Below are 9,311 nucleotides of genomic sequence, written 5' to 3' on the forward strand. Positions count from 1 at the left end.
GCTCGCCGTGTCACCCGTGCCCGCAGGAGCGCTCCGAGCGCTGTGCGCCGGCCCGGCGGAGGGCTGCGCTCTGCTCCCACCCGCGCTGGTCCCGCCTCCGCGGCCCGCCGCTGCCTGCTGGGCCTTGTAGTTCCCGAGCCTTGGCCCTGGCCGAGCGCGAGCAGGCCGCGCCGCCCGCCTTCCCTGCAGCCCGGGCCCCTCCGTCCCAGCACCGCCAGGGGGGCGCCCGAATTCCAGGGTGTGCCCAGAGGAGCGGTTTAGGGGGCGAGACGGGGACACGGTGTCACTCGGGGTTATGCGTGGTGGCGTGGCCTTGGGACTCTGAACGTGAGCCTTGGAAAATGATTTTCTCGCTCTAAGTCTCGGTTTCACCGTCTGTAAAAGGGGGGTGATGGTACTTTCCGTGCATAGTCGGAGAGAACGCGAGGGCCTGGCACATGGTTGGTACTCAATGGGTACAAGCTGTTTTCATTTCTGGGAAGGTCAACCCTCTCCTGACACCGTTCCCTTGAATCTCCGCCTTCCCATGCCTCCTACTTTGTGTTTGGGGGCCCACCGGAAGCTAAGCCCTGTAAATGCTCCCGTGCCACTCTGGGCCTCCAGCAGTCTCCAGCCTGGGGTGAGGGTTTAGAGAGCAGAGTGCGTGGTGGGAGTTGGGAGGGGATCTGGCTGGCTTGGAGATTAATCAGAGCCCACCCAGAGTACCCTCCAGTATCCTATGGAGCCCCGAGAAAAGCGATTAAAATGTCCCGTCCCCTGGGTCCTTCCAGAGAATGGTATAATCTGGTGGTTCCCTTGTCCAAACGAACATGATACCTCTGAGCAACTTCTGAAAAATACAAATTCCTGGGCCTGCTCAGACAGGAGCAATCAGGCTGTCCCAGGAAAGAGCCAAGAATCCTGTGTTTTTCTAAAGGTCCATGGTGCCTGTGATGGGGGCCGGGTTAGGGGTCACCAGCAGGGTGGGAAGTATGCCACAGTAGGTAGGAGGGACACCTCAATTCTGGTCTGCCACTATGAACTGTTTGGACAAGTCATGCACATGATAAAATCAAGACAGAGGTATTTGTTGCGGCTCCCTCACAAGGTTGACATGAAAATCAAATCCAATAAAGGGTGTCAGGGCACCAAACTTGTTACGTGAATAGAAGGCAGCACGTGAATTAATGGCAGGGCCCTCAACCCACGCCACCTCAACTGGAGAGGGTGTGGAAGCTCCCCCCAACCCCCGCCCAAAGTGAAGAAAAGGGTCTCTAAGTTATCTCTCCATTTGACCAGCAGGTGAAAGAACAGTGACAAACACAGTGTTATTCACATAGTAGGCACTCAAGAAATGTTTACTGACTGGCTGCAGAGTAAGTATTCAATAGATATTTGCTGAACAAATGGAAGAATAAAAAACTAAATAAGAAGCAGGAACTCCCATATTTGTGCAATAAATGAGCTTGAGCTCTCGTTTATAGGGTTCTCTCCCTTCAAGCTCAGCTCAGCCCTTCCGCTCCTGCTCACCCTTTAGGCCTCCTGCATGTTAAGTGATGCTCATCCCAGGCCTGTAAGGCCAAGCTCAGCCTCCCCTCTTGGACTGGCCTTCCCTGCCGGCCCAGCCCCCCCAGGCCCGGGAGACCCTGCAGCTCTCTGGCGTCCCCGTGGACGCGATGCTTTCCTACTCTTCACTCTTCCCTCTAACTAGCTTCTAAACTGTTCTAGGGCAAGGATCCCATCCATGCATTTGACCTCCTCTACTCAAGAGGCTTCTCACATGTATTTGTTGCTGATGGTCTTGATAAGTGTAACAGCCCTGGGTTGCCAGAGGACATACAGTTGAGGGAGTATGATTGGGGAGGCCTGCCGTGGAAAATCCAGAATTTAATGTTAATACCCAACTGTTATTTTCCCACTTTGTTCCTCAAGGAAAGTATATCACCCTTTGTCTCCATAATCCTTCTAAACAAGGGGTTTTAAACTCAGTTGTTTTTTTGTTTTTTTTTCTCATTTGGAACCATTTTAGGAGTATCTTGAACCCAAAAAGGGAGGCTGAAGAGTGTGTCCTTGATTTAGGTAGTGCCTGTCTGGAATTGAGGGGCATAGGCCTGTGCTGAACAAATTCCTCTCTAGGTTCAGCAAGAAACCAAAATGAAAGCAACTGGCCAACTTGCTGGCTCTCCCTCCCCTGGTTCTTAGGGAAACAGCTAAAAGCTGAGGAGCGGAGGTGAGAAACCCAGAATGCACGGGCCATCCACAGACTGCAGACAAGGCTCTTGAATAATGGAGAGTTGGCTGCTTCTATCCTTCCAGCCCAGCTCCCCTTCTGTCCCCCACCCCCATCTTCCTTTTTCTGAAAAGCAGACCCCACACTTCTGGAAAGAGCCCCAGGCCAGTGGGGACAGAGCATCCCCGGGGCAGCCTGAGCTCTGCCTGCCTCTGTCCTGCTCTCAGGACTCCTGGCACCTGCCTCCCACAAAGAAATGTAATCTTCCCTCTGAGATGACAAAGAGCTGGGAGGGTCAGGGAGGATTTGTAGGCCCCCTGCCCTGCCAGCTAGATGTCTGAGGGGGAGACAAAGGCCGTCGTGCTCATGGACCTGATAACCAGCTGGGGGCCTGTGGCCTCCCGGATCTGTGAGAGGAGGGAACAGTGCTGAATGAAACGAAGGGAAACAGAGCTGTCCCCAAAGCCCGCTCAGCTCTCTTTGTTTGAACGCTGCAGAAAATCTCTTCGCCCTTGCTCCAGCTCCTTGTGCCCTCAGAGCTCTTCCTCGGGCCTCTCCCTGCACTCCCTCCGCTCCAGCGCTCCCCTGCTCTGCCTGAGTTCCGTTCCTTTAGGGCTCAGCTGTGCCCGCCAGGGAGGAGCACCCACCACCCTGGGTTGGTACTGCAGAGAGAACGCCTCCCTGGGGTGGACGAGGGGGGAGGTAAGCAACACCTCCACCGGGCGAGGTTGGACAGTAGAACTGCTCCAGCCCAGGCCTCGGGAGTCCCTACGACTTGGTGGCACCTGGCTGTCTCAGCTCTGAGAGCTTGTTTGTTGCAGGAGAGGATTCAGAAGGAGGGAACTGTCTGGATTTTTCCCTACAAAGTGGATTGTTCACAGGTCCCTGGGAGCAGGTGGGCGGCCAAGCCTTTTGCCCCAGGCCCCTGGAGTTAGGGAGCTGCAGTCAGTTACCATCTGGCTGCCATTTGGTGACCCCTGGCTGTTCCTAGCACAGCTTCAGCTTGTCAGGGAAAGGAGGGTCTTGTTTGGCTTGGTGTTTTTGTAAATAGCATTCACTCTCTTCTACCAACTGGGGGTGGGAAAGAGAGCTGGCGTACTGGTGGCTCAGCTTGTCTGGCCCGAATGCCACATTGATTCACTGAGCTTTGGGTGGCTGGGCGGAACTTCTTATGTGTCAGGCACTGTACTGGGCACAGCAGATCTGAAGGTGAGAGACACGAGGGCACAGTCTCGGGGAGCTGACAGTCTTGGAGGGGAGACCACACATTACAGGGAGTGCCACCCAGGGGTGCCTGCAGGGTGCTCTAGGAGGAGAGATCAGGAAAGGAAACTCAGGAGGAGTGATGCCTGAATCCTGAAAGATGACAAAGAACATGTGAAAATGCACAAGCTCATCTGGGATAACTGAGGAAAGCAGGCCCGTAGAGTACGTTGTTGAGGGATTGGGGAGGGGGGCGGCGGACACTGAGGCTGCAGAATTATTTTGCTCTGAAGGGATGAGCTTAGTGGCCGGGGTCCCGACCCTGCCACTTCTTTCTGGTTGTGCGGTCTTGGGGACGTCACTTAACTCCGCTCCACTTCCTCCGTGGTGAAGTGAGCACAGCCACGGTAGCTGCTCTTCCCGGGACCTGCGGAAGAATTAAACGAGAGAGTGTGTGCCCTGCGCCTGGCACACTGTGGGTGCTCAATAGCTGGTAGCCATCGCGGTTGTCTTTAGCCCAGGAACTTCCCTTTGGCCCAAGACCCCTCTTTTGGAGCCTGTTTTCAGGTTATTTTGTGGCTTTACTATCCATCACCATGACTATTCGTGCCCCGGATTCTCTGTCCCCCAACACCAGCTGCAGGGAATGACGTATTTTACGCACTAACTTCCCCTTCCTTGCTGTACCCCAGGATAAGCAACTCTTTTTGTTATAGGTTTTACTGTGAGCAAGAGGAAAACAACGAGAGCACATATGGAAACGCGAAGGGGCTTGTGAAGCCTCAGGGAACCCTTGCAGCCGTGGTCCCCGTTCCAGGTTCCGACTTTCCGTCGCGTGCTAACTGCAAAGCAGCTGAACTTTTGTCCTCTGCGTTTCTTAGGGTTTTCCAAACTCTCGCCTCTTTCTGACCCTGACTTGTAAACCCTCTGCCAGTTAAAGCCACTCGTCCACAGGCTGGGGACTGGAGAGGTGACAGAGGAGGCAGTGGCAGAACAGTGAACGATTTGCATTTCTGAGAGCCCCCCAGGAGAGAGGACCCCGTTCCTTAGGCTTCTGCCCTGCCCAGGGGCAAAGATCAAAGTGTCAGGGTTAGGCCTGGATACTTGAGGATTCAACTTTGAAGTGTGGATTCCACCCAAGGATATGCTAACAAAGTTGGAGATGCCTTCTCCTGGGTTGTTAAGCACTTTTGGTGATACTGGGGTGGGTAGGGTCAGAAAGGAAGAGAATTTAAAAATAGTGTTCTTCCATTTAGGTAAAGAAAAGACACATATATGCATTTTAAAAGACTGGAAGATAATGATATCGGTGAGGGTGTGGGAGAATAAGCCCTCGAAACTCGTTGATGGGAGCGTTGATCAGACAACCTGTCTGGGGGCCATTCGATACTATTTATCAACATTTACTAAGTATATTCTTTGTATACTCTTTGACCCAGTCATTCTTTTCTAGGAATTTATTATACAGATATCTTCGCATATGTGCAGAAAGATGGTACATAATATACATACACACAGCGATCATCGTCGCGGCATTGTTTGTGGCTGCAAAGCACTGAAAACAATGTGTGTGTCCGCCGCCTCACCGTTCCACTGGAACGTGGTGGAATAAATCATGTACATTCATAAATGCACAACTGGGCATCCTTTTTAAAAGGAATTTATTTTTTAATCTAAACATTATTGATTGTACATATTTATGGGGTACAGATTTGTATTTTAATACATGTATACAATGTGTGATGGTCAAATCAGAGTAGTTAGCAAACTCATTGCAAAAAGTTATTGTTTCTCTGTGGTGAAAACATTTGAGCTCCTTTCTTCTAGCCATTTGAGAACATACAATAAATAATTGCTAATTGTGGGTGCCTAGCATACTGTACGGCACTAGAACTTATTTTTCCTATCTAGTTGTAGTTTTGTGTCCATTAACCAATGTCTCCCTATCCCCACTTCGCTCCCTCCCCTTCCCAGCCTCTAGCGAGCACTATTCTCTCTACTTCTAAAAGTTCAACTTTTTTTTTTTTAGCTCCCACATGTGAGTGAGAATACATATTTATCTTTCTGTGCCTGATTTATTCCACTTAATATAATGTCTTCCAGGCTCTTCCATGTTGCCACAGATGACAAGATTTCACTCTTTTTCATGACTGAGTAGTATTCCATTGTGTATATGTGCCACATTTTCTTTATTTATCGGGCAGTGGACAGCTAGGTCGATTGCGTATCTTGGCTATTGTGAATAGAGCTGCAATAAACATGGGGGTGCAGATATCCCTTTGCTATGCTAGTCTCCTTTCCTTTGGGTAAATACCCAGCAGTGGGATTGCTGGATCATATGGTAGTTCTATTTTTGGGTTTTTTTGAGGAAACTATATATAGTTTTCCCTAATGGCTGGACTAATTTACATTCCCACCAACAGCATGTACGAGTTCCCTTTTCTCCACATCCTCGCCAGCACTTGTTATTTTTTGTCTTTTTGATAATGGCCACTCTAACTGGGGTGAGATGATATCCCATGGTTTTGATTTGCATTTCCCTGATGACTAGTGATGTTGAGCCATTTTTTCATATACTTGTTGGCCACGTGTATGTCTTCTTTTGAGAAACGTCTATTATGGTCATTTTGGGCATCTGTTAAAGGAATAATGTAGATTTTTATGTACTAATACAGAGGGGGGAAAACAAGAAACTTTGTACTGTGTATTTCTTTGTGTAAAAAAAATCGGGGCACACACAGATCCTACATGCTTATCTGCATATGGAGTACCTGGAAGGAAGCGCACACGTGCACAGCTGGTGAACTGAATGGCTAGGGGGCATCGTGAGTGGGGAGGGGACTTTGAGACCATACCCTTTGCTACTATTTAAAAACTCCATGTACCTGTATTTCCCCCCTAATTGAATTTTATTATTCTGTTAAAACAAAGATCTATTAACCAAACTATTAATAGTGGCTTCCTTTGGGAGTGTGACTGTAAGAGGCTTACACTTTCTTCTCTGCTTTTCCTTTTTCTGGTGGCTGGCCAGTACCGGGATCCAAACCCTTGACCTTGGTGTTACAAGGCTGTGCTCTAATCAACTGTATACTCTCTTCTTTACGTGCCTGTGCATCGTTTGAATTTTTTGAAAGGAGTGCGTTTACAGGCCCATCAGTGTGGGTGAGCAGGTTGCGTTCTGGGCCGAAACCCTGTGTGCTGCTGCAGAGCCGCATCTGCCCAGAGGAAACGTGCTTGTTGAAAGGCACGCTGGCCCTGACCGTGCATATTATCTAATCAGCAAAATAATAATAATAATTGCATACTTTACAAAAGCAAACATTCGCTGAGTGATAGGATTTAATCTTTAGGCAAGGAGAGAGATCATGAAGAAATGCCCTGCCAGATGCAAGTCCATTTGGGTAACATTTAAGTGGCCATTCTCAAGCATTCATGGGACATTCCTGATCCCTCAGCCGTAGTGACCACAACCCCAGCTACCCCACACAGCAGCCCCTCATCTGAAGAGAAAGGGAGACCACATGAAAGCTGATCTTCTGAAATCTCAGGTAACTAAAGGATGCTTTGGGTTCAAGAAAACCTGGAGATGCCTCTGACATTCTAACTGAAACCTTGTTTCCTCCAGGCCGGCCAGTGCAGGGATCCTGCAGGCCACCTCTGTGAGGCCTGCCCAAGCCAGGAGAAGCCAGTCGCTTGCCCCCAGTGCCCTGCAGGCCATATATGGATTCTGTCAGCAGCTGAGGGGGCTTTTCTCTGCTGGGTCAGCTGACGTGGACTTCTCAGTCCTATCTAGAAAGCAATCTGGATGGTGTTAAGTCTTCTTAGGTCTTCCAGGAAGTTTCTTGCTAAGACTAGCAAAAGACCAATATTCACTGGTGTGTTCCTAAAGCCGTTTGTTTGGTTCTGATAGGTTTCCAAGCATGTGAACTTGTTTTCTAAGAAGTGTATAGGAAATACAAATAGCAGTGTTAGATTTTCTCTCTGCTTAAGGCTTTTTTGTTTGTTTATGTTTTGTTTTGAGGCCATGATAGTTAACATTTAATGAATGCTTACTACAAGCAGGTACCATGCTAAATGCTTTTGCACATGTTATCTCATTTAAACCTCACAACGAGGTAGACACTGTTAGCTCCCATTTCACAGGTGAGAAAACTGAGGCTTAGAGAGGCTAAATAGTCCCACAAGTGGTTACGTGAGGAGGCAAGCCCACAGTGCAGACAGTCTGACTCCAGGGCCTTTGTTGCCAGCTGTTTCACTGCGGGAAAAGAGGCTGCTCTTGATTAACTATGTCCACAGAAGGGAATTTAAAACTGCTCTTTCTTTAAAAATTCAATTTAAAAAAAGTTTAAACCACACCAAACAGAGTTGTAAAAGTTTTAGCGTGTGTTTTAAAGAGAACTTGTTACAAATCTGCTTGAATCAACACCAGTGCCATTTTTCAAAAATATTTCTGCCTTGTGGGATCTTGTGACTCTGTGTGTGTGTGTGTGTGTGCGTGCGTGTGTGCGTGTGTTGAGGGGAGGAGAGAGGTGGCAGAAAAAAAAAAAAAACGGAAATCTGACACCTGTGAGCCCAAATCCATGTCACTTAGGGTGTCCCCCGGTTTCAGAATCACCCTGCCTGCCCAAGTTCGACTAGTCCCGTTGGAGGTGTTGTTCAGGAACTGTGAGTTCATGCCAGAGCAGGGGCCAGAGAAAATATGGAAGGTGTCTTAAAGGAGACTCAACCAGCCGGTGCAGGAACTGTATTTGAAGAAACCATATCTCTGTTATGAATAGGCCCACAGAGAATTGAGGTGGAAAGAATCTTCCAAATCAAATGTGCTTTCTGCTAGGTAGTTTCAAGTTTATTTTTCATTTTTATCTGTTTCCATGCCCTCAGCCTGCTTATAATTCCATCTCCTTTTGTCTTTCAAAATTTTGAGTAGAGGAGCAAGGGGCAGTATCTGATTAAAGAAATGGTTCTGCCTTTCACTTTGGCTGCGGTTTCCTCGCCTCTGTAAAGATCCCAGAAGCAGCCCTGCCCTGCCTGCCCCCTCCCCAGGGTAGAATGTGAGTCACTAGCTGCCCGCATCAGAGCTGTACCTGGTTCCTTGATTCAAAACCAAGGCTTTAAGTGTAGTAAACATTATTAAAACCATCAGAGGGAAGTTTGTTACAGCAAAATGTTGAATATGGGTTGAAGAAAGAAAACAATCCAGGAAGACAAAGTCCTGACACACACGTGTCTCTGTTTCTCACTTAGGCTGTCCTTCCACCAGGAGGGTCCCCTCCACGGCAGCACCCTGGCAGTCAGCACTGAAGCTGCAAAGTCCTGTCATAATGACTTAATGGAGACTCAGGGAAGACTTGCTGATGTGGGCTCAGCTCTGCAGCTTCTTCCTTCCTGCATTTTTATTGAAGCCCTGGGAAGGCAGCCAGGACATTTGATGATGTTTGTTTCTACAGATACTCCACGCCCTTTTTTTCCCTTCCAGATCAGATTATCATGTGTTGGTGGCAGCTAAAACAGAGTATTGATGACAGGTTAGAGAATTGCTGAGGAACACATTGGGACAATAAACACACACACACAACTCTGTCCAGGGTGACGGGTGTGTTGCCCCTGGCCTGGCCAGGGTGCTTTGTCCTGGGACTGGTGAGCAGTTATGCCTCCTTCCTACCCTCCCTTTTCTGTTTCTGCTTCTGATGTTCTTTTATTTACACTCTAAAGCCCATTGGAGGACGTAAATGAGATTTTTCTCTACCCTTGATCAAAAATGCAGAATAACCAGAGACCTCCTTAGCATTTTGCTTGACTGACGTTCCAATATTCTCCTGGGGGCTGGGGGGTGCAGTGGTCTGTCCAGCATATGATTTTCTTCTTGTCACCTTTGCAAGTTTTGCAGCCTCTCTGGGCA

The sequence above is a fragment of the Galeopterus variegatus genome, unplaced genomic scaffold, assembly GCF_000696425.1.
Source record: "Galeopterus variegatus unplaced genomic scaffold, G_variegatus-3.0.2 Scaffold2727, whole genome shotgun sequence".
In the NCBI taxonomy this organism is placed as follows: Eukaryota; Metazoa; Chordata; class Mammalia; order Dermoptera; family Cynocephalidae; genus Galeopterus; species Galeopterus variegatus.